Here is a 27,014-nt window from a genome sequence, read left to right as displayed (position 1 = left end):
TTTTGAAAAGATTGCTAAATGTCACAAGGTTCCAATGAACCCAATAGTTCCAAGAGGCATCATATAAATTAAAGGAGAAATTGGTATCTGCATCAATCCTTTTACTAGAGCAAACAGTTTCATGTTCACATAGATGTGTCATCAATTATACTATGAACAATGTTGGCATAAATAGGAGAGGCTAAGATGGACCACCCAATATATTTTTCCAGTAGGAAGTTGTCTTTGGTGGAGCAAAATTACACCGAAATGGATAATGAAGGACTAGAATTGGTATTTTCTCTATTGAATTTCTAACACTACATATTAGGATCCCATTTTAAGTTATACATTGACCATTCTACATTATGATACCTCATCAACGAGTCAGTGTTGGGGGGAGAATATGTAGACGGTTTTCTTGGTTCTAGGACTACAAATTCGAGGTGGTATTGACGCCTAGTATGATGAATGCAATGCCAAACAAATTATTTATGATACATTCTGGTGAAATTCAAGGAATGGGAGTGATATCTTACCAAATGCATAACTTTTTAGCATGAATATTTTCTTGATGTTGTTCAAGACCTCTAGTAAATTGTGTGTTGTGTTTGATGATGTGCCTAATGTTTTGGGTGAACACTTCACCCATATTTAGGGATTAAAATCTTGACTGATGATGGGAAGAGTGATTGACCATGTTAAATAGAGAATGGAGGAAAACAACATCAAAACCTTCTTCAAACCCTAGAAAAGCCTCAGTTAACTCTTCATATTAGTCAAGGACAAGAATGGCCCTATGCTAGGTCCCATAGTATATGATATCCCTTACTCCTATAGAATGTCTTACATAGGCAAAAATAGTAGATACTTCAAAGATGAGTTAAAAGAAAATAACACTGACACCTAGCATAAATGCATTGAAAAATATATCATTTTTTAACACTCCCATAATACTAAGCATCTTATTTGTTTTGATAAAACCAAAATCTTAGCCTCTACCCCCTTCTACTCCAACCGGGTCATTAGGGAAGCCATAGAAATTGAAAATCATCCTAACAAAATTTATCGAGAAGTTGGTTACCAGTTAAGCCATTTTTGGAATCCCATCATCCATTTCTTATACTCTAAACCCTATCCCACAAATATATATAATAACTCTTCTTAATCCCTTCTTTACCATCTTCCCTTCCCTATCCCTACCCCACAAATATATATAATAACTCTTCTTAATCCCTTCTTTACCATCTTCCCTTCCCTATCCCTATCTTACTTCTTGGTCTTCCTTTGCTCTTATTTCTTTCCTTCTCATTTAATTTTTTTCTCCTGTTGTATTATTAACTCCCTCTTCTTTGTTTTAGTTAATCCTTCTTATGATTGTTTTTTTAACTAAATCTCTTTATATTCTCTTAATGATATCTATTATTTAATATTTTTCCTCATTTATCTTTGTTCCTTTCTAATTCTATTTAATTCCTACTAATATTTAATCCTCCTTCCATAATCATATCTTAATTCAATCCACTAATTCTCCTTTAGTACTTCTTTGACCATTTCACTTCATTAATTCAACTTTGATCTAAATCAATCTCATTATTCAAATTAGTAATATGTTCAAAAAATATTTAAGTAAATCTTAACCCACAACTAAAATAATTAATAAAATAATTTATAATTCCAGTAAAGATATTAATTAATTTGATACAAGTCATTATAGATATTTGAGACACTCTTAACAATAAATTCTTAATTAATTCAAATGTTTTATTTTTTTTATTATTTACCTCTTTTGTTTTTTCAAATTATTTCTTTTAATTTTAACTAAATGTTTTTACTTAAATTCTAACTAAATGTTTTTACTTAAATTATAGCCTAAATCTTTTAATATTTAATAATTGTATCCCTCTTCTATTTTTCTTTTTTCCTTTTTAATATTTTAATATTTTATATCTCTTTCTTTCATCTTAGTCGAAATTAATTAACTATGCAACGATTTCTTCATTCTCACTTTCCCTAATAGCTATATTAACTCCAATATTATCTTCTTACCTGCCCTAGCCATTATTTTCCTCCATTCTCTATTTAACTTGCAGGTCAAGCACTCTTCCCATCATAAGTCAAGCTTCTAGTCCCTGAAGATGTGTGAAGTGTTCACGCGAAACATCGGGCACATCATCAAACACATCACATTGTATACCATAAGTTTTCAACAAAATCCAAATGAATATTTATTTAGTTTTGATATAATAGATGATCACTTTATGAATAATGCCACAAGAGTATATGATTGTGCAAAAGAAACAACTAGTATTTAAGGTTGTAAAACATCAGTTGATTGCAAGTTGTCTATATAATTTTGGCAAGGATGGTATACTCTATCGTTATTTATTAGAATATGAAATAAAAACCATCTTGACAGAGGACTATGAAGAAGTGGCCAGAGGCCACTATGTAAGGAAAGAATTGTGTAGAAGATTTAACATGTAGGTATTTGGTGACCAATAATTCACCACAACACAAAGGAGTTATGTTATAATTGTGATTCTTGTGAGAGAGTAGGAAAACCATCACATTGGGATGAAATTCCAATCCATATATAAGCCACACTAAAACCTTTTGAGAATTGGATAGTGGATTTCATTGGGTCAATCAATCTACTAGTGAGAAGAAGTGGAGTTCATTATATTATAAATGTGATGGATTATCTAACCCAATGGGTGGAGGGAGTTCCCATAAAATATTGTAGTACAAAATTTGGAATATGATTTTTATTTGAGAATGTTGTTACCTACATGAGTGACCAGAGAACTCACTTTCTATATCAAAACATTGAAGCATTGATAAAGGATTTCTAAGTGCACCATTAGAAGAGCACACCATACCATTTATAGGTGAATGACATAATAGTGGTGTTCTATAAGATTCTAGAGAATGCTTTAATGAAATTCTGCAATATGAATAGGGATGATTGGGACTTAAGATTTCTTGTAATGGTTTGAGCATACCAAACTACATCAAAGAATATTACATCCCAAACATATCTCCAGTTGGTATATGGAAAGGAGACACTAATGTAGACAAAATTCATAATCGCTAGTCTTCAAATTGTTTTTGCAATAAAGTTGACAGTTTGCAACACAATAGAAATGAGACAAACAAAGTTACTACAGCTATAAGAATCTAGATTAATGGGGGGATTCCATAAAAATGAGAAGACTGGGGAAAAAAGCATGGCATGATTGTCATATAAAGTTAGAAATAATTCCATAATTGTGATCTCGAGCTATTGTATGATGTTAAACTTCAGAAGCACCCTACTAAATTTTGGGTCCATTGGTTTGGGCTAGATATCATCAGCATGTCACGGATGCATGGGTTTTCGAGCTAGAGAAGCTAAATATGGAACCCATCAAAGGGCTTGTCAATGGTATATCACTAAAATTATATTGAATCATCTACCCCACCTCTCAAAGCTAATATGGTGTTTAGAAAAAAAAAGGAAAATTCAAATTTTTTTATATAAATCTCTTTGTGTTACCAAGAAGAATATGAGAATGAAAGAACCTCAAATATTTCACGTAGATGGGAAAAATAAAGCATAACTAACATAGTAGAGCTTTCCCATTGTGACAAGAAGTTGACACACTGCGTAGTTATATGAACATGTAGTTGAATGGAAGACATGGTATAACGAATGCCTTGAAAGTTCGAATATACCTAGAAGTTAGCAATGATAGTTGGAGCCTGAATAATGTTGAAAAGGGCATTAGAGGAAGTGTGTGCTACCCACATGGATTGGACAGCATGGGCCTTTATTGAAAACACCATTAGAGTTATTAAACGTGAAATCTATTCCAGATCAGTGTCTCTAAATGAAATGTTGTTGACATGACCTCTAGCATGGCTAGGTCCACAAAACTTACTTATTTGCCTAGAGATCTTTCGTAGCTTAGACTATATGAATGTTGTTGAAGATTACATAGTTATTTCTATTATGGGAAAAATATTTTGAAATTATTACTCTTAAAAGCACTCAAAGTCATTAAAATAGCCAAAGCCTCTCCTACATTCTACCTTATTCGTTTTGAAATTTTTCATTCTGTGAGTTTAACAAAGTACTGAAACAGAGAGTTGCGTGAGCTATATAACTAGAATATCAATGGTAGTTATAGAACCAATATACAATTCTTCAAAAACCCCACTAAGATCTATGTAGTAACATGGATTCATCATCAGTAGCTAATAATGAAAGGATAAAAGGCCACATGGTGATGTACCACTCCCACAACCAACAAAAACCTAAAGCTTAGCTTCCTAAAGAGATGAAATATAGGCTACTAACAACACCTATAAACCTGCAGTTATACAATATGGATACATGCTAGGCTATCGGATAAATTTAAGTAAAATGACTGTAGCGACCAACCTAGGGGTCTAGATTAGACTAAATTTAATGTCAACCAAGGTAGGTAAACTTAGAGGCACATGTCTAAAGTCTATAGACCTAAAAGGATCTCATCTACCTAACTAAGTGTTTACTGTGACAGGCTACAACACTCTTTTACAAGAGATTGGAACATGTTTCCTTTCACACTTTAAACACTCAGATCATCTAATTTAATTAACTATTCTAAAAACAGGGTGCTACTAGTCTGAGTTCTTTAATCCTCTTACAAGGATATCATGCACAAAAACTCTTCCTCGGCAACACACTAAGCATCCTAAAAATAAAATTCATGAAAACTAAAGACTCTTTTAAGCATACTAAAACTCAAATGCATGAAAGCAGAGTCCATGGAGATACTTTGAAATTCAATGGTCGATTAAATCTTTTACAAGATCTTGTTCAATAATCTAGCAATTGAATTTTCAAGCCCATGAATCATCAAATAGCAATCGCAAGAAATTCTAATCGAATTAACCAATTCACAAGCAAAGAAATGGCATCAAACGCTACTCAGATATGAAGTTTAAATGCTATGAAAATGAAATGAAAGTATACCAGTCCCCACGTAGGGCCCGTCCACGCATTGATGGTACACTTAGAAAACTTCAGATGATGAAACCGTTAACACATAAAACATTGTAATGATGAAACGTTGCCTGTGATTAAAGTTTGGAAATCAATTACATGTAAGAATAGAGTTCTGGTAACAATTACAATAAGATACGCAGTCTTTAGTCTGCTCAATGTCTATTATCCTTCGTTCACTAACATTCCTTAAGGTTTACAATCGAATGTACATACATTATCACGCAGATGTTTTTGCTTTTACAATCAAAAAGGCAATTTTTGTTTTTTTCTAATCCTAACTAATTTCCATGACAAAACGAAATCAGTTCAGGTAACTTTGGGCTTTTTGCTACTTTTGTGACCAAAAAGGCTGGGTTTGACCAGCATTGACCATGTATCCAGGAGCTTTAGATTCGCTGTTGAATAGATCTTTCACCATGTATGTACATCCTAGATCACGTCCCTATCCTCTGTTTTGATTTTCCTGCCATGCCATGTGTCACAACATAAACCAATTACAAGAAGTCATGACATCCCGTAATTTTGTTGAAAATTTCTAATTTTTAACATAAAAATTCACAAATTAAAATTAATGTAAAATAACAACTATAATGCTTTGATTAATCAATTTCAATGGACTGTGAGGGGTTTATGGGAGAAAATGATAGACAAATGATGGATTTCTAGAAGAAAAGGATGGAAATGAAATGGTACCAACAATGACCATGATGTGCAAGAATGGAAGAAGTTCCCAAAATTTGTAGTTGATACATACGTTAATATGATTGAACACCCAAGCCAATCAATGGCCATGGAGGTTCAACAATGAGTTTTTGGTTTGGAGAACTTGATAGGAATACTCAATTTATTAGATATCTTTCACTTTGACAAGAGAATAGAGATCAACATCTGCATCAAATTATTGCTAAGTTGTGTACCTGGCTACTTCTTGTGGCTAGATGAGACAATTGAGATCAAAACCCTCATAATTTCTTGGATTATAGAGACCACCACAACCAATGAAGATCCATAGCCCCAATTAAATAAGAAATACAAGAAGGAAGTGGAAAAGGAGGTTTTAGAAAAATATTTGACCATTCGCAAATAATGTGGAGCGATGATCTCCACTATAAATGTCGAGGTTGTAAGGTTTTCCACACAACTCATGGGTTGCAAATTATTGAGCAAATAAAAGAAACATCAGTTCCATGTAGGTGTAGTCTAGACTGTCACAAAGTGTCTCGAAGATGTTTAGATGAAGTGTATGACTTTCTTGTTTAATGAGTTCATGCAATATTGTCTTGAAGCCTAAGACAAGAAAAAAAAGTTTCACTACTCCTGGCTTCTAATTTTGATAGCCCTGATGTTTTGGAAGATTTCAAACTACACTTAGTTTCTACCACATCCAAAGCTAGAGTTTGTTGCACCAATGTTTGGGTATCTCTGGTATATCGTGAAAAATTAGCAATGGGTGGATAACAATGTTATGTTCTAAGTGTGGAAGGAGGTCATCAGCCATGTCATTAGAAAGGTACCACACATCCAAGTCCAAATTGTTGAATCTTACAAAGTTGTAGTGAGGTTTTGTGCCGCACCACATTCCATGTAGATTCAAACCCACACAGACCTAGAGAAGAAGTGGCTACACTACCAATACAAGCTTGATGACTTGATAATATCACAAATTGTAAATCACTAGCTAACAGAATGGTGCACACTGCACATTAAATTGTGGCCACAGGCACAAAAAAATAACAATTCTAAGGATGAGAAGTGCCAAAATCCACAATAAGAAGGGCCATATGCCTCACAACAAGATCCAAAGGAATATCGTCCAAGCACAGTGCAGTTGAACTCTAGAGAAGAGGAAGAAACACTATGAGGTGAGAAGAGACCATTGAATGGTTAATAATAGGCAACAAAGCCAATGGGAACAAGAATTCCTTTATTGTTAGATGAGGACTAAGAAAGAATTACTTAGAAAATAAAAGAGGTGATGGAATAGGGAACTTCCCCTCTTGTCATAACCATTCAAAAACCATCCCAAGAACAAAAATAGTTGCAGCACTAGAGAAATCAATGATTGGAACAATTGTGCTTCCTAATTGAATCATCAAGGACAATCACTCTTGTGCCAAGTGCAATGAAGCTCAATAATGTGGTGAAGGAAACTAGTGTACCTCCTACACTACAAATTTAGCTGAATTAGTTAGAACCATCGTCTACCTGAACAAAACATCACATATTGGCATTTTCCCTAGTTGTACTGTACTTTTCAAACACTGATATACAACAACCTAGGAATTTCCCTAGGTATAATTGGTTTTCTTGCAATTTCCTATGATTTTTTTAGATCTATTGCAACAGTCTATTACATACGGAATCCAATTCATAGAAAAATAAACCTTGATGGATCTATTTTAGCTCATCAGTGAGTATGAGGCTTTGCAAGTGGTTCATACGGAATTGTTAAACTCATGACAACAAACTAAAGAGAGAGAGAGAGAGGAAACACTAATATTATCAATAGAGGAAGTATAAAGTATGTTACTGAGTGTCCCAATGGAGAACAACACTCTCGCAAAAGGAAATTTGTCAAGTCTTTAGGAGCTCTTTCAAGGCTTGAAAGTGGAAGTAGAAGAATTACAACTGTAGGTCAAGTTAGCCACTCCACCATAAGAGATGCAAAAAAGAGAAGGAAAATGAGAGCTCTACATTATTCGAGATTGTCCAAGGCTTTCACAAAGAATGCATTTTATTGTACCAAGTAGGTTTAAACCTATGGAATAAATTTCAAGACAACACCACGTTAAATGAACTTGAAAATCAAATTCATTATGCATAGTAGAGGAGTGAAGATTTTCATAATAGTATGACCACTCTCTCTCTGCTCGAACATGAACTAGATATGGAATATAGTGTGAATTTGGGTAATAATATTAATTAGTTAAGGGTAGGTTAGAAATATTTAACATAAAGTCGAGATCAACAACTAGATGAAGCACTTTTAGTCCTTAACAATATTTTTGTGACTCGTAACATACCAAAGTAGATAATTGAATGTAATCAGGTATTTTTTTTAAAGTCAATGCATGTTGAAGTAGTGGAATAGGTTTTTAGTCAAAGAGAGGGAATAAAAAAAATAAGTGGTGATAGTGAAATTGAATTTTGAACAAAATTTTCGAAGATTAAGTAGGTACTCCCTTCATTCAGCATGCCAAAAGAGTAGAGTGGCTTAGGGGTGAGCCACAAATAGTGTTTCGGGCCTATTGGGGCCAAGGTTGAAAAAGGGGGAAATTTTAAAATGTTGGCTAAGTATGGAGAAATTGTGTGGTAAGGAGGAAATACAAAATATCTTGCAACAAATGCTAGCAAACACCACACACAATATAGAAGCAATAAACCATCCTATGCAAATGTTCAAAATACAATGCAAATGTGCGATGGAAGCCATGAAGACTATGATTTAACAAGAAGATGCATATCTCAATATGGCATTCTCTAGCTATATGGTAAAGTTAGCTATGGGTAAGTTGTTGATTTTCATTTGGCCCGAAATTATCAAGCAATTGGTTGCGGCTTAGCACATACATGGAAAAATCATCAGGGCGAGTTGGCTAGATGAGTTGGCCTAGGATTATCTAGAGCATGATGATGAAGATGGTAGTTATATAAAGATTTGTTGTTGATTTTTGGTAGATCCTTTCTGTTGTTGTTCTATTACTAGTTTGTTGTTAGTTTGATGATGGTTAGCTATATATTTTGTTTACTCGAATGTTATTTCTCTTTGTTACCTTCCTAAACACTTATACTACTAATTGTATTTAGGTTGATTGTTTAATACAACAAGGATAATGATGGTATTATTTCTCTCATTTGGGCATATGATACCTTGTTGTAATCTGTATTATTGTTATTTTTTGTTAATATGAAGTATATCAAGGTTTTATGCTAGCTTCTTATGGTTCTTATGTATTTCATTTTAGTACCAATGGTTGGGTAAATGAATGAATGATGGAGACTTGGCAGAGAGTTCTTGGAAAATGTCCTATGTTGATATGTTGTAGTTGACACATAGTATTAGTGATAGTGTTTGTGTATGAAAAAAGTTATATTTCCCTTTATTATGTTAGATTTAGCTTTGAGTTTTCATATTTAACTTATCTTGGATAGTTATTTTACCGATTATACAATGTGTTTTTGACTAACCGATCTATGTTGTACTTTAATGGGCATGTTTCAACTCATGTCGTAAATGTGTTCAAATGTAATTATTTGTAGAATTTTGTATAATTGTTCTACAAATTAGCGAGCTCTGATACGATGTAGAACTTTTCTACCTGTAGATCAACCTGGTAATGCAATGTACTAAAGCAAAACACTTGATCTACTTCTACAACCAATTTAGCGGAAGCTGAATCAACCATGAGCAACATCAATAAGAACACATATAATTGATAAGAAGGAATGATTCAATCTCACATAACATAGAAGAATTTACCCAGGGAAAACACCTGCCTAAAACCCCATCTCTGTATTATCATACAAGTAGAAATATAGTCCGGATTACACAAAGCCTTAGCTCGAAAGTTATCCATCTCTCAGTACAATCCCTCTGCTGCTCATAAACAGTCAAAGGCTTCTCACAAACCTTCTCCTCTGCCCTCCAAGCCTCCTATTTCTATGCACAGTTTTTCCTGGGTCCTCTAGTTGCAACCTGTGCGATTCTCACCTCACACACAACACTGACCTCTGGAATAACTGCACAAACCTAAAGGAGATAAATCCTCATCATGGATGAGCTTCCTTTATAGGAAAAATATTCATCCAACTGATAGTACATTGTCCCACATCTGATCTCAACTGGGTCTCTGACAGAACTGACATGCAATAGTTATCCATGAGTGAATCCTCAGTTATCTAAAATAATAGTTGTCACATGCATGTAAGCATCAACAAACTGTATTTTATTATTTTAACAACTTGTTAAAATAATCTAATTGGACTTGACTAGTTAGAACTAAGTCAACTAATTCTCTCATTATAGAACTCATACTTATTCCCTCAATCAATGGAGGAAATTAAGGATAAATTCCTCAATCAGTGGGACAACTCATGTGCATGCTCACAAAGACTTCAAATTCAAATTTCCTTAACTAATTAACTCAAATGAATTAATTAATTGATATTTCCAACTACTATTAAGACCAAAATTAAAATTAATTTTACTTCCTATAGATAGAGTAGGGATTGATATAAATAGGAAGGGACCCAGAAATGCTATTTTTATAACTTTCTATTTTTAGCAGTTTCACCTCTCACCCAATGTGGCCAATGACCTCACTGGCCAAACTGCTATTTTTAGACATGCTATTTTTAGTAGGTTTATTTTTAGCACTTTATAAATTTAACATTTCTTGTTGCACATTTTTCAACACTCCCTCTCAACAAGAAAGGCTTCCTCTCGAACCCAATCCTGTAACTCTGGAATGTTTTGCATGCAACAAATCTACCTGGTCCACTTGCTCCAACAACACTTGGAACAAAAACACTCCCAACTGACCACTCTGTTGGTTTAGGAACATACTCTGATGCTGAAGCTCTACCTATTGCTGACAAGTGCTCCCTCTTTGACATTTGTGCTACTGCAACATCTCCATGCATATCGCACCATTGCACACTTCTCTGTGCCACCTAGCACTGTGCAAAACACTTGTGCCTCTCGCATTGCTGCAGCCTGCTAGCTATGCGCTGTCCTGGGATTCCCTGCACTGTCGCTCTCTCTGCCACTCCATCTGCATCTGTCTCTACCCAATCAGTCATCCTGCTACTCCACATTGGGGCTCCTGTAGCAAGGTCTCATCCAAGAGGTTGGGTACCTCAAGGATCCTGCCCCTCCTCCTTGGGATTATCAATCTATATCGCCCCACCTCCTACTTGGAGGTATGGCTGCATGTAATCCCTCAGCCCACCTGGCTCGAAGTTTCCCCCTACTAGAGGTCTTTGCATGAGTGGATGCCTCCACCCTGTCTCCTCTCGGCTTCCCCAGTTGTGGCTGCTCCACAACCTCCGGAAGCTATTGCACCAATCGTGGCTCCTCCACAATTGTCTGAGACTTATTCTGGCACTGCATGTTGAGAGGTAATATACACTCCCTCTCAACCACTAAGTCTCTAACCTTTTCCTTACTCTTCAAGGCTTTGCATGCATCTTGAACCTCAAGAGAATACAGGTTCTTGACCCGCGAACCAATCTGCTTCACCTGTCTAGTGATGATGTGTCTAAGGAAAACCTTTCCCTTACTGAAGACTACATCATAGCCTTTGTCTTCCAACATCGCAATCAACACCAATTTTCTCTTCAGTCCTGGTACATACTTGACATCAGTCAAGGTAAGGCGAGATCCATGCTCCCTATGAAAAATAATCGTGCCTACACTTGAGACACTATACTTCTCATCATTACCCATCACTATGAGTATCCGGAGATCTTTATCCTCCAAAGTACTGAACAAACTCTTGTCGTTGGTCATGTGGAAAGAAGCTCCACAGTCAAGAAACCAACCACTTCCCACCGTGGATGAAACCATGCATGCAAAGAGTGTGAAATCCAGCTCAAACTATGAAGCAAGTGCCTCACCTTCAAATCCTTCCCCAGATCCCTTCTTGGATTTCCTTCGTGGACAATTTGCAGCATAATGGCCCACCTCATGACAACGAAAGCATTGCACTTTTGATTTGTCAACCTTCTTCCCATCATTAGAAGAACTGGATTCGGAAAGAGAAACCTTCTCCTTCCCCTTCTTCGCCTTACTCGCTAAGGCACAGTTCTCCTCATCATGCATGGATGAAGAACTGTATCTGGTGCTCCTTCTGATCTCCTCCTGCATCAAATCTGACCATAGTTGTTCCCAATCTGACAGTTTCTCCCTTCCATTCACCAAGTCCTGGTAGCTATGCCAGCTCTTAGGAAGGCCAAGGAGTGCTAGACTCACCATATCCTCATCCAATGTCATGACCTCTACACTTGCAAGCTCATCCCTGCATGTGATGAGCTTAGTCAGATACATAGAGATCGTCTCATCTCTTTCACACTTGATCTTTCGAAGTTTGTCCTTCAATGCCAGCTTCCTCTAATCACTTCTATTCTAATATAAATCTTTCAATGTTTTCCACATTGATTGCAGAGTCTCCTTCCCATGGAAGCTCGAGACAATGTGATCTCGCACTCCCTCCAAGAGAATTATCCTAGCTCTAGCCACACACTTCCTCCATTCCACCTGCTCAGTCTTGTCAGTAGGCTTAGGAATTTCTTGATCAATGAAATCCTTAAGGCCATTATCTTCCAAAACTGCCTCCATGCCATCCTTCCAAGCTATATAGTTTGAGTTGCCATCAAGGGCATACTCAAGCCTCAAGCCATAGAACGCCATCGATGAAATAGATGTGATAAGAACTTGAAATCTATATCCTAAATAATAAACTTTGAATTTCTCCTGCTAGTATACTGTTCTTGCTTGATCACCTGTGCTCTGATACCATGTAGAATTTTGTAGAATTTTTCTACAAATCAGCTAGCTCTGATACCATGTAGAACTTTTCTACCTGTAGATCAACCTAGTAATGCAATGTACTAAAGCAAAACACTTGATCTACTTCTACAACCAATTTAGCGGAATCTTAATCAACCATGAGCAACATCAATAAGAACACATATAACTGATAAGAAGGAATCAATCTCACATAACACAGAAGAATTTACCCAGGGAAAGCACCTGCCTAAAATCCCATCTCTATATTATCATACAAGTGGAAATACAATCCAGATTACACAAAGCCTTAGCTCGGAAGTTATCCAGCTCTCAGTACAATCCCTCTTCTGCTCATAGACAGTCAAAGGCTTCTCACAAACCTTCTCCTCTGCCCTCCAAGCCTCCTATTTCTATCCATAGTTTTTCCTGGGATTAATCTAACCTCTGGTTAGGTCAATAACCTTAGCTTGCCCTTCTTCCCTTGTAAATTCTTCTTTTTTGCCCCTCCCCTCTCATTCAACATGGTTTAAATATCTAAAGTTTATTTAAATATTAAAAAAAAAAAAAGACTATGGTTCACCCCCCCCGCATATAAAGCCCTCTTTCCTTCATTAACCTAAGGTTTTCAACCCTCATAAGTGCATTTTTGTTTAAATAATACGGGCGGGCCCCATCCCTAACACCCCGTCACCTCACCTGTGCTGTCGGCTGTTGGATCTTGCGCACCCTAGATCAACAGTGGGCGGGCCTTTCTGCTCCCCGATATGCCGAAGATTAATGCCCGGGGGATGGGCGGTTTCCCTGCCATATCCTCGCCACGTGTCGCCTTCCCGGCACGATCAGAGCCCCATCCGCCGATACCACCTGTGCTAAAAAGCGGTGCGATACAAAACCGGATACCGCTCCCCGCTAGTGACGTCACCTTCGCGTCCCCGCTGCTACTCTGTGTCACTGCCACCTCACCTGCCGGTGTCCCCACCTTGCCACCATGTCCTGTGCCACGTCGTCGCCCAGTTGTCTGCCACGTCACCCGTCTGTACCTGATTCCCGCCAATGATGTCATGCTGACGTCATCCCAAAAAAGCGCCAATGCGCCAAAATTTTCATAAAAACGCATATTTCGACCGTTTCTTGTCATTTTCATTCGTCTTATTGGAGGGCTCCTTGTGCCGTTTTTTCGTCCGTTGCTTCCAGAATTCAAAATTGGACCAATTGCGCTATTGCTGCCTACAAATTCGCCGCCATTGTCCACCATTGCACTAGTCCAGTTGTCCTCGGTGCCATTTTTACCAGGTATTTGCCCAATTTCACCTATTTGCCCCTGCTCTTACCATTTTTCTCCATTTTTACTTAAAACCTGCAAATTCCTGAATTGTAATCACTCATATGCCTAAAAAACCTACCCAGATTCACTCACCACTCCCCACTGTTAAAAGAAACCCTGCCAATCCCCGGCAATTCACGAATTCACCGTAGGAAGTTGTTTTTAAGCTCGGGTTTCCGTCAAAATTTTACAACAGCTCGGCATTCCCCTTTTTCTGCCATACTCCACTCATAAAACTTCTATAATTTCACTGTAATAATCCCCATTCCCTTTTGAAAATTGCCCTCACAGTCTTCTATCCAAAGAGTTTATCAAAGAAGCAGGCCCCTACCAAACTCTGCAAATTGTCTTTTTTGTCATAGCCACAAGCATTGCAGCTTACTACCTCAGCTGGACTCATTTTGCAACTCCTTTGCAAATCCTCAGAGCCAGTTATCATCAGTCTGTTACTGCTGTAAACTTCATTCAAAATAGCATCAAAAGTTTTACCATGGCTACTCAAGCAGCTCTGAATATCACTCCTATGAATCCACCAAACAAGGACCTTGAAGCAATGCCCCTGGCTGACAGAGATTACCTCATTCAAGACTTAGTTGGGGATAGAAATCACTTGCAGACCTTCTGCCAATTAAGAAACAGTTTCTTAAACAACTGTGATATGTATGGCATATGGGAGTCCAATTTGCCTTATTATTTCCTCCCCTCTGTTAATATTTTTCCTGAGATTATCCACCTATGTGCTGAGAACTATGAGCCAAATCAGAGAGCTGTCAAGTCTCCATCTGGGAGCATACTTTTTCATATTACTCCTGACTCCATCAACCAGATGCTAAACTTCAAACAGACTCAGCTATTGACACCCTTTTCTATGAAGTACTTGCTGGATGAAGGCTCCAAGCTCTCCAGCTCTGAGATTGCAAGAATCACTAAGACATTCATGAGGGCAGACTGCCAACCTAAAGAGCCACCTCCATTCTTGTATGTCCATTTCAATGAGGTGGGCAAGCTACTTGTAGACATGATTTCCTATGTATTAGGCTTTAAAACAAGTGAGCATGTGGATGAAACAGTGTTGGTTCTGTTGTCTGCATACAGCCCAGGGCAGCCTCCTGCTGTCAAGTACAACTACGCCAAGTTCATAGCTAATAAAATTCATGATCAACTGATAAAGCTAGATAGGGAGGGAGTCTTCAAGTATTCCTCATATATCTACCATCTGTTCATGTATTACCAGTCAGAGTCTTTTCAGTGTACCATCAAGAGATTAGATTCAAAGGGAGAAAGAAGGTCTGTTGTCTTCTGGTCATCAGTATTCCATCAAATCCAGCATTCTCCATACTCTTACTGTGAGTTCATTGACCAGTTTGTCTATCCAGTCTCCTGCCTCTTGATGAGAGCTCCTCCTCCCAGAATATCTTATGATATGCAGAAGACATTACAGCTATCTAAGAACTACAAAATAGGTGATTGGTATCTCTACCAAAATCACACTGTCATCAGAATCTATGGCTGTGAGCTCTGTCCTTACAGGCTCCCAAGATATGTGCCAATGAGACTTTTTGCCTTGGAATACTACAGGCAGCTTATCAACTCAGATCTCACTCATTTTCATAGTACCAAGAAGAAGGCTCGCCTGAAATTTAAAGACCACCTAGGCCCCTTTATCATGAACAAGAAAGAAGGTTGGCAAGATGCTGACCTAATACTGAAGGAAAAACTTAAGTTGAAAAGAAGTTTCTGGTGGGTCCCTTATGACCCAGATGGCTTTATCAGTGCCAGAAGAGTTAAATATAGACTGACAGCCTATGAACACTGCAAAATCCCACACATTGAACAATATGCTAATCAAGATGAGTGGGCACAAGGCACATTAGTTGAAGAATTCACTCAGGAGGAAATAATGGAGCAAAATGTCAAAGATCTAGAGAAAACTCTTGACTTGGATTCTTTTCAGCAGGTAACATTCAAGTTGCCACAGCAAATTGGAGAAGGCACATCAGCTGCTGCAGCCACACAAGCCACCCAAGCACCATCTACATCAGCAACAGGTACAACAAAAGGGAAAGAAGTAATGGATGCAGAACAAGTGATCACAGAGCTGCCTGCTACTTCAATGGAGCAGTCTCAAGAACAGGTCCCCCCTGTTGGCATTATGATTGTTGGCTCTATGGTATAGGTGTTGTACTTGATGGCAACTCATGCAGATGGTAGAACAGGTGGAAAATCTCTGATCAGGCTCTCAAAATGATGGAAAATAAGAGGTACACAGGTGCTTAGTTCAAAAGGTGCGGACCTGCAGGTACCCCAACCAAGAGATGCGGACATACCTGCAGATGTCCTGTTCAGAAGGTGTGGTCCCCCATTTCACTCACTCCAATGTAGAGAAGTGTGCTTACGTGGGGTTTATTATGTTTTTCCCGTGGTATTTAGCCCATCAATCATGATTCTATGGTTTTGGTCCATGGTATTGATTCTAAATTATTGAGCCCAAGGTTTTTTGGTCCCTTGTATTGGTTCTCTATGGTTTTGCTTCATGGTTTTAGTAAGGGCTTGCCTATAAAAGGGAAAGGAGATCACTTGACTAGTCACTTGTGAATTCTGAATATCTTAAGATCTAAAATATTGGATTATCGGTTTCAAAAGCTAGATCTAAATCTAAATCAAGGTGAATGTGAAGGCGAATCCACTGATAAGTCGTGATCTCTCGAGCGCATGATCAGATCTGTGGATCTGACTATCTGTGGCACATTGGTGGACTGTTAATTTGGCCCTAATTAGAGGTTCGCAGGCGATTCACGGCGCAAGTGTGGGGGTACGCAGTACAGAAGAAGGCGCGGTGCGTGGGTACGCAGCGCAACAGAAGGCGCAGTGCGGGGTACGCAGCGCAGAAGAGGCTACAGTGCGAATATACGCAGGGAGCAGTAGAAGAAGTTGCGGAGGTACGCAGACAAAGTGACAGTACAGGTGCGTATCTGCACAGAGGTACGCAGAGCCGCAGAAGGGTTGGGTGCGGACCTACGCAGCCTAGGCACAGAAGAACTGCGGATATCCGCAGGTTTATACTGGTGAAGTAGCGGGTCTGTTTTGAAATATCTGTTGGCTGTCTTTTATTTGTAGCAGAAGAATTCTGGGTTTAGATTACTATTATTGCTGATCTGGTTACTGCATTCTGAGAGGTTATCGGTTGGTTCTTTGATTGATTGAAAAGGTTGATTGGGTAATTCACATGTATTTGATGATCATTTGATGTTCATGGATCCAGTTTGAAAATTTATGAAAAGTGGTCCTTGGAAGAAAGAGAAGGTTGTAGCCTTCAGTAGGCCAGCACCTACGTACTAGTATCTTGGCTAGTACAAGAGCTAAGGGGGTTGTAGCTCCCTTCCAGGAGAAGTTGTACAACGAGAGAGGGTTGTAGCTCTCTGCAGGTTGCAGCTTGCATACTGGTAAAGGACTACACCAGTACAAAATCATTGTAAAAGAAGTTTCTAATTGAAAGAAGATAGAGACATATTGCAGCAGGTGGTTTTCACCCACATTGGGTTTCCACCTTATATCTGGTGTTCTTGTGTGTGACTATCTGTTTTTCATTGTTCTTGTTCATTATTGTATACAAGTTAATCACCAATATCTGAAGAATAATTTAAAGCATAAATCTGGATGGTATATTGAAAAGAATTTGATAATACTGATTCACCCCCCCCTCTCAGTATTATTTCCAACAATTGGTATCAGAGCAGGTCCTTCAGAAGAAGCTTGATCGCTTGAAGGAAGATCGTCCATCATGAGCAACTACGAGAGGGAAGCATCAATTAGGCCACCGATTTTTGATGGGGAAAACTTCGTATATTGGAAGGTAAGAGTTACTCCCTATCTTCAATCTCTTGGTACAGAAGTCTGGGACATCATAGATACAGGGTATACTTTTCCATCAGCTACTCCTACAGATCCGGCTGAGAAGAAGAAATATGAAACAAATGCAAAGGCGGTCAATACTCTATTAGGATGCCTTTCTCAATCTGAATTTGTCAAGGTAATGCAATTTAAATCCGAGAAAGAGATATGGGACAAGATTGTTATGAGCTATGAAGGAGATGATCAGGTAAAACGAGAAAAACTTCAAACCCTCATGATTCAGTATGAAAATCTCAGGATGTATAATGATGAAAGTGTGGCTAACTATATTCTTCGCGTAGATGAGATTGTTAATTGTATGAAAAATTTGGGTGAAGAAATAAAAGAGGTTGTTGTGGTTGAAAAAGTTCTAAGATCCTTGTCTCCTAGGTTTGAATCTAAGGTTTCTGCTATAGAAGAAAAGGAGAATCTACAAAACCTTAAAATGTCACAGCTGCACGGAATTCTAACTGCTTATGAAATGAGGAAAGGAGGTCCATCAGATAGGAGAGAAGCTGCCTTCAAGGCTTCAGGCAAAGGAGAGTACTATGAGTCAGGACACGTGTCAGAAGAAGAAGAAGAATCAAATTTTGTCAAAAATCTTCAACGGGGTACTGGAAGATTTAGAGGTAAGTTACCTTTCAAATGCTTTTCTTGTGGAAGAGTAGGTCACTATGCTGCCAAATGTCCTCATAAGGATAAAATTGACAAGGGAAAGGAACCTGTTAGATGGAACAAGAAACAGAATAAGAAGAGCTATTACACCCATGAAGACAGTGATGGTCTATCAAATAGTGATGAAGATGAACGAGGTAATCCCTATAAACTTTTAATGGCTTTTGAAGATGATAATTACATGGATGCTATAGATATGGATAGCTATTATGAGGAGATGTCTAGACTCAAGACATGCTTAGAAGAAAAGAATGTGATCATTGAGACTCTGCAAATCCAACTTGATGAAAAGGAACAATCTCTTGAAAAGTTAGAATATGAAATTGTTGGGCTTCGAAAGGAAATTGAGAAAACAAAGGCTCTTAATCTTAAATTTGTTAAAGGATCTGAAACTTTGGATGAGATCATCAATGTACAGCGCTCTCCACTAATTAAGACAGGTCTGGGGTATAATGGAGAAGCATCTCAAGCATCCACCTCAAAGAGTTATCTCGATGCAGCAAGGAGATATGAACAAAAGCCAAATGGAGATCACCAGGTAAAACAGGGACAAATTCCATCAAGAATAAACAAAGACTACCAGGTAAATCAGGGACAATTCACCTTAAGGGCGAACAAAAGCTACAATCAGCCACAGGTAAGATCTTCTCAATTTACCTCAAGAATGGATGAAAATAGAAACTATAATCATATGGCTGGTAGATTTGATAATCGCAGAAGTTTCTTCAATGGCAAATGTTTCTCTTGCCATAACTTCGGTCACGAAGCAGCTCAATGTGTTGCCTACAAGACAATCATGACTAGAGAAGCTCAAAAACAAAGAAGTATGACTGGGATTACGAAAAGGACCTATAACAACTTCTCGGCTCTTGAAAATGAAATTGAATGCTCTATTTGTAATAACTTTGGTCATGAAGACTCTGAATGCAGGAGCAGGTTTCGGCAGACAAAGGAACAAGATTCAAGCACCAGAACATGGAGAATAAAGGAACCTCGACCAGAAAGATGTGGGATAGCATTTTATGCAGAAGGACAGGAAAATCAATGGTACATCGACAGCGGATGTTCGAAGCATATGACAGGTGATAAAGAAAAACTTGAATCATATACTGCTTTAGAAAAGGGAAAGAAAGTTTCGTTTGGGAATGATACTCCTGCTGCCATAAAAGGAAAAGGCATTGCTCAATTGAAAGAAAAGGTCAAAGATGGAAATGTTTTGTATGTTGATGGATTGAAACATAATCTTTGAAGTGTCAGTCAGATGTGCGATCAAGGAACCAAGGTAGTATTTAGATCAAATGGATGTCGTGTTCGTGATCTTGATACAGGTGAAACAGTGATCAAAGGCAGAAGAACTCCAAATAATCTATACATATTTGAAGAAGGACAACAACAATGCTATATGAGCAAGGATGATGAGCACTGGTTATGGCACTGGAGGTTGGGGCATCTAAGATTTTCACAAATAAGGAAAGCATGCAAATACCAGGCAGTTCGTGATCTTCCAGATATTAAAATTCCAGACAACACAATATGCAAATTATGTCAGTTTGGTAAGAAAACCAGGACTAACTTCCCTGAGAAGGAAGGATTAGCCAGTAGGCCTCTCGAACTTATTCATACAGATGTATGTGGTCCATTTAGGACAAGGACACCTCGAGGAGAGGAATACCTTATATTATTCATTGACGACTTATCCGGGTTTGTTTGGTTATGACTTATGAAGCACAAAGATGAAGCATTTGAAAAATTCAAATCTTTCAAAGCCTTGGTCGAAAACGAATCAGATCACAAAATTAAGTTCCTCAGGTCTGACAGAGGTGGGGAGTTTACCACAAATGAATTTTTCGATTTCTGTGAAGAACATGGAATAAAAAGGGAATTCTCTACAGCAAGGACTCCTCAGCAAAATGGAGTGGTGGAAAGGATGAACAGAACAGTCCAACAAATGGCTCGTGCCATGCTTGATGAGTCTGGAACTCCCGCAACCTTCTGGGGCGAAGCTGCATATGCCGCAGTTGTTATTCTCAACAAAACAAATGTCCGAGTGAATGTTGTGGGGAAAAGTATCCGACGCGGATGACCCTATCCCTACTCTAAAGGTGACAGTCTTTAGCAACAACTGAAAGTAAAGCTTTGATGTTTCCTTTTATGAAAGTACAGAGAGAAGGAAGAAAAGATTAACCAACCTGGTGTCTTTCGCTTAGTCGATCCTTGTCCTCTCTCTTTGTCTCTTGTTCCCAGCTCCTTGCTCTCTTTGCCGGTCCAGCTACACACAGATCCTGCACAAAACAAGAGAGGAAACTACAAGATACAAGTACTCATAACTGATGCATGGATTAGAGTGAATCAAATATACATGTAAATACAATACATCAATGCAATACAAGTATATAGGAGAACATGCAAAACTTTATTGATAGAAGTAACAGGGTTCTGAGAAGGTTACAACCAATGATGGCTCCAATCCAGCAGCACCTCCCCAGCAGCAAGAACTCTCCTCTTCACCTCTAGTAAAACAATCACCCAATAGCTCTAACTGTAAACCAACAGCACCTCCTTGCTTTACACAAAATTCCAGCCTCCTTAGACCTCATAGAAGAGCTCTATATATAGGAGAGAAGAAGAGAGGATGAGTCAGCTTGAGGCTAGCATAGAGCTGACTAGTGTCCTCTCCCTCTTCAGTTAAACTTCAGTTCTTGAGTCCACTTGGAGATCCTTGCTTACACATGGTGATCAAGTACCTCTTACTCATCACAGGGCGAATCTCATGAACCAAGTGTCAGTTTGGAAGCTTCCTGGGCAATTGACACCTTGCAGGATGACTGTGCCACTTGGCCAATCTCGCCCAGCGCAGGTAGCCTTCATTAATCTTGACTTCCAGCGTAGGTACAAGGAGGGACAGTTGCATTCCAGCGCAGAAGCTCAGTGGAGCAGCTGACATGATCCAAAATAAGCCTGTTTTGAAGTGTTTTCAGGTGGAGAACTGATTGGAAGTGTTGTTGTTTGATGACCTTGTTCTTTTAGGGGTAAGAACAACATGTTTAGGGACTGAGGATCCTTGTAATTATCGACATTTCATACTCCATGATGCGAGGCACAAAAATGTCTATAACAGTTGCCCCCTAAAGTATGAGGTCGTTTATCGGGTGAAATGCTTTATCTAGAGGGTCCGAAGTTCGTTCCAGTGCTGAGGAGGCGCCCTGTAATACATTACAATACAATACATTATTTTTCATTCTATTTTCATGATCTAGCTGAGGCGGGCATTCCCATGCTCAGCTTTTATAAATACATTTTGGTACATATGACAGACGATCGTCTGAAGATAGACTGATAATTTTCTGGTGAAATTATCATCCTTTGAATAGGATGATCATCTGCCGCAATGATGTACATGGCAAATGCTTTTATATTTCCTGAATATATATCGCAGCCCGGATGGATGAAACTAGATCCGGGGTCTTCAAACTCGTTCGATCTTCACTCTAAGTACAAGTCGATCCATGTGAGAATTTCGCTGAAGTCGAACATGGAAAGACATCGCTTGATTACCGGTCAATAATGAAAACCGTTAACAAGCGCGAGAGGAATCACCAATAATGACGATGACCCTCAAGGTACTGCAGTACAATTCACGTGGCGTGAATAAAGGACTTGGCGTCGAACGCCACGCAAAATCTTCTGGTCGAAGGTCATTGATGTATACCTGTCGCCGGAAGTGAGAAACTTTCCATTGAGGCATGCAAGCTTCAAAGTACTGATGGGGGTGTTCCTAGATCAACTTCTTGGATAATGAGCTGAAGTCGACAAGAAGCGATCCGTCAAAGGAGGGCCTTAATGAATCCCACATCAATGACACGGAATGGAGCTAATGACTTTAGTGGAGGTGAAAACAAACTGTGACATATGATTCAGGGTGGCGATCATGAATGGATGAAGGATAATGTATGGCAGTGGATGGGACACGGTTGACACTTTCAGAATGACCCCTCTTGAACATATAACGACACTGATGCGATGGATCGGTAGCATTACCCCAAATGTGGATGGTTTGGCGAGGACCATGGTGATGAGACTGGTGAATGAAACAACCCAACCCGATGTGGTACGGAGGAAAAGTGTCATGTTCAAGAGTGACTTGCTACCATTAAACTTTGATGTTCTCCCAATTTTTCCCCAGTCATTTCTGACCAGTACCTCTTTATTTTTGTCAATCTTGAGGAGGATAACATATGCTTGTTCTATAACCTGCCCTTCGGCCAAGCCCATCGCTATGATTTAACGAGCCTAGCGATAGGGAAACTCGTTCTCGTCTAAAGACAAGTTTGTCGCTATTTAATCATTTTAACGAGTCTAACGACAAGGAAAACTCGGTCCTTTTCATTTTTAGAGAGTCTGAAAAGGTACAGAAAGTCAACTCCATAATTCCTTTTTCGTCAGCTAATCCCTTAAGTCCGAAAAAGTATAAAACAATACAGAAGGGATGGCTGTTCGGTACTTTTAACGAGCCGAACAAGACAAGCGCTCGATCCTTTTGTGCAATAATCCCTCAGGTCCAAAAAGATTAAAATTTAGAGGAGGGATAGCGTTCCGGTCATTTAACGAGCTGGAAGGCCAAAACTCGGCAAACTTTTCATATTTTACGAGTCAGTGAAAAGAGCTCAAAGAAGACTCGTCTTTTGAGGAACGAGTGATAAACAGGGATAGCAACTGATTCCAGGTACAGGTTGGAATTTTCCAATCACGGCAGTGTCACAAGGATGGCTAGGTGAAATCACTCTTCGCAACTGTTTCTCAAAAGAGGTAAACACACAAATGGAAGTGAATGATCGGCCAAATGAACAGTGAAGGTGGCGGATGAAAACACGATCAAGGTTCTTATGGCTGATGAATTTACGATCTCAAAAGGTTATTTACCGGTTCATTTTTTCACGAGCTTGAACTCTGGGGGAAACTTTTGCTCACACTTTTCTATTTTTTAACGAGCATAAATTCAGTCATAAAACTGCTCGAATTTTGCGTTTATTTTTTAACGAGCATGAACTATATGCTAAAACTGCTCGATATACCAGTCATAATAAGAACACCTCCTGTAAGGACCAATTTTTATAGAGCTTGTGCCTTACCACAGCTATGCTCCAAATTTTGGCAAATTTTACTTTTGCCCCACAGGCTTTCTTTATGCAAGGTCGGAAACGGCTAATCCTACGAGTTTAACGGGTTAGACCTACAGGTTTAAAGGGAGGACCTAAAAATTTAAAAAAATAAATAGTCGTCCCTTGCTTGCATTCCAAAAGTTTTCATGCCCCCAGGTATAGGATAGAATTTCGAGGCTGCCCCTCCTCTCTTCTACCTCTGCTTTTCTTTGGGTGTTCACAGTTATTTGTCATCTTGCTAATCTAATGCTAACGATACTTGTCTTCTCGTTATTTTAAGGGGTCTTACGCAGTACTCAGGCTTCCTGTCGGCCCACTTTTAACAAACAGCTATTTGTGACAATAGAAGAACACTACCCAAAGACAAAACATAGGTATCATTGAGGGAGGCTTGCCTCTTTCTTATTATCCGAAGAGGGTTCTATTCGCTGCTGCAAATCAATCTCTTTCTTCGGCGGTGTCTATCATTGGGTTGTCCAAAGATGGTTACCCTCTGTCACAACAATATAGTCTCCTACTTTGTAGGCTGCCCCTGCTTATCCTTCAAAACATATGTTTCGATGGGCGAGGCTTGAATTCAAAGATGGTTACTATTCGTCGCGATAAGGGAATTCCTACTTGGGCATTGCCCACTTTTTTAGACAAAGGTGAATGACTTTTTGTCAAACACATAACTTTAACAAAAGATTATTATTCCAGAACAACCCCACTTCCTTCCACGGACGGGGTACGGACTAGTCATATTCTTCTGCGGAAATTCTTCCTTATACCCGGAGTTTCTTCTGCCCGAAGCAGACCAGGGTGCATGCCCCCTGGGTCCTAGTCTTTCTTTCCGAATCACTCGCATTCATCGGGAAGGAGGACTGGGGGCGGAGGTGTATCTTGAGTGAACAGACCATTTAGGATTGGTATTTGACTATTTGCGATGCGAGATCCCGGAAATGAAAGTTGGTCTACGAGCTTGACCATCCTTCCTTCGTGTGGAAAACACATTACTCTAAAGAGTGAGGAGACTATCGCTCCCATGCAATAAATATAGTCGCGTCCGAGGAGTAGGTTATAATCCAAGGGTCCTTGGACGACCAACACGTTCATCCTGACGGTCTTCCCCTTCAATGTAACAGGTACATCGGGGAGGATCCCTAATGGTCGACTGGTTCCTTTATCAAAACCTGAGAGATTTCTCAACTCAGGTAAAAGCGCTGGGGAACCCAGTGCTTTCCAAGCAATAGAGGAAAGGATACTCACAGACGCCCCTTCATCAATGAGAGTACCAGCCATAATCATTCTATAGATCTGGACAATGATTCTGAATGGTATACTGGCTGGTAACCGGGGTCTGCCTAGTTGATTCCAATCAAAGGATACAACCAGGTTGCTTGGTGGTGGGACCGAATATACGGCCGGATATGACTCTGATGATGTTCCTTCCTGCGATAAAGGAATGGGCGCATTGCCCTGACGCTCATCAGAGTCGGTGCTGATGAAAAGAACATGGATGGTGTCATCCTTATTCTCTTCAGTGAGGGTGTCGCATGAAGATGACTCTTCGGCGACGGTGTCATTTGAAGACGGATCTTCAATGACGGAGTCATTGGACGATGAAACCCCTGAAGGAAGAACCGGGTCAACTGCCGTTTCGACCTTTAGACTTTCGTTTGGTCTAGATTCAGTAGGTTCATTCTCAATGACCGACACTTCAGCTGACCACTTGAGCGGGTCAACTGGATTTTCAACTGTCGAGGGATTAGGCGCGAGTTTTCGGTATCCAGGAGGAAGTTGCAATGGTGAAACCGGGCGATCTTCCAAAACTCTCTTGGCCTCATCTAAGAATGGACATTTGTGGATGGCATGATTGCCTTCACACAATAGATAGGTTGATCTTGGTCCCCTTCTTCGTCCTTCACTCTCGCTAGTTGACGGAATGCAATCAACATGACAACCAGAGGTTGATGCTACCGGATTGTGCAACCTTGGGGACCAGTCCCTTAGTATCCGGGGAATACAAGGACAATCACGATGGAAGTGGATCCCTTTGCAAATGACACATGGCGATTTAGGCCCGGTCGGTGCAGTGTGTGGGTTTTTGTTAGCTTTCTTCTGCTTGCCCCCAGTCGCCTTCGCCAGAGGCTCCTTTTGCTTCTTTTCTCTCTTCTTCTTTTCCTTCTTCTCCTTGGGAGGCTGACTTTTGCTGGCTCTACCTTGCGAAGATGAAGGATCAGATGAGGTATCATAAGAAGTTGAAGGCTGGTGGGTAGTTCTAGATTGTTCTGACTGTTGATTCGACTGCTCAGGATTAGTGGCGATCTGGACTACATTAGTTGAAAAGAGCCATACAGGGAGGCCGATTGTCAATCCTGGAAGTGACAATGTAGCCATATGAGGCGCACCAACATCTCCCCAAGAGGAGAAGGGATTTGGACTTCTGCCAAGGTTACTTCCTTGGTTGGTGGGCTCCATACTTTTCAACTGAAAGATCAACGTGGGAATAACAGGTGATTATGTTCCGCTTAAAATAAGTTTTATTAACGACGCTTTTAGACACAAACTTGCTTTTTCATGTTTTAAGAGTCGAGAAAAAGCTAAAGATGACTCTAGTCGCCTTCGATGTATTAACGAGCCCGAAGTGACAAATGCGCGGTTGGACTTTTTCAGTTATAGAGTTTGAAAAAGGCCAAAAGAAACTGCTCTGGAGATCTAGGCAGAGGGTGTGCCAAACCTTTCGCGAAACCACAGAATACGTTTTACGGTACGGGTGGTCGATCTTCGTGAATGCTGTGTTCACTGCATCGCGATCAGTAGGGCGGCCGACACGGTTTCCTAAGGATAAATGATAAAAGCCTATAGGGGTCTCCCAATATAAGCGACGGTACGCGGGAGCTCAAGTCCGTGTTAGTGCCACCGACTCTCAGGAGGAATCACCCACCTTCGTAGAGATCGACAGTCACTATGTTTAATGATGCCGGAACACGTCTCTACCTAGACCTCTAGATGTTTGCGTTAAATTCCAAAGCGTTGTTATGTAAATTGAGTTTATTTTAATGTTGATCTTTCTTAACAGTTTGCCTTTCAGGTTCGCCACGAGATGTATATATACAACTTCCTATATGCAATCTAAGAATGAGAAGCAAATCTTTTCAATCTTTCAACTTTGAAAACCTTAATCTACTGAGGGAAAAGAAAGACACAACTTTTTCCACAGATCATAGAACACACACTAAAATGCACATTTTCCTAAATCGTCAAGCACACAGTCAAATGCAAAATGCACAATGCATGTATTTCTTTTCGTTATCCTTAATGTTGATGCTAGACAGAAAGGAAACTGTTGTATAATTTTGAATCTAATTTCAAGTAGAAATAAACAAGCTTGTCCAATAATAAAAAAGAAACCTTATGATCGACTTGTTTAAACACAGGAAATGTATAGATTCAAACCAT

Source organism: Pinus tabuliformis, chromosome 3_1 (assembly GCF_031772625.1).
Source record: "Pinus tabuliformis cultivar Carrire ecotype Pingquan chromosome 3_1, CPIR1, whole genome shotgun sequence".
Classification (NCBI taxonomy): Eukaryota; Viridiplantae; Streptophyta; class Pinopsida; order Pinales; family Pinaceae; genus Pinus; species Pinus tabuliformis.
The sequence above is the reverse complement of the archived record's forward strand: the minus strand, read 5'-3'. Positions refer to the sequence as shown.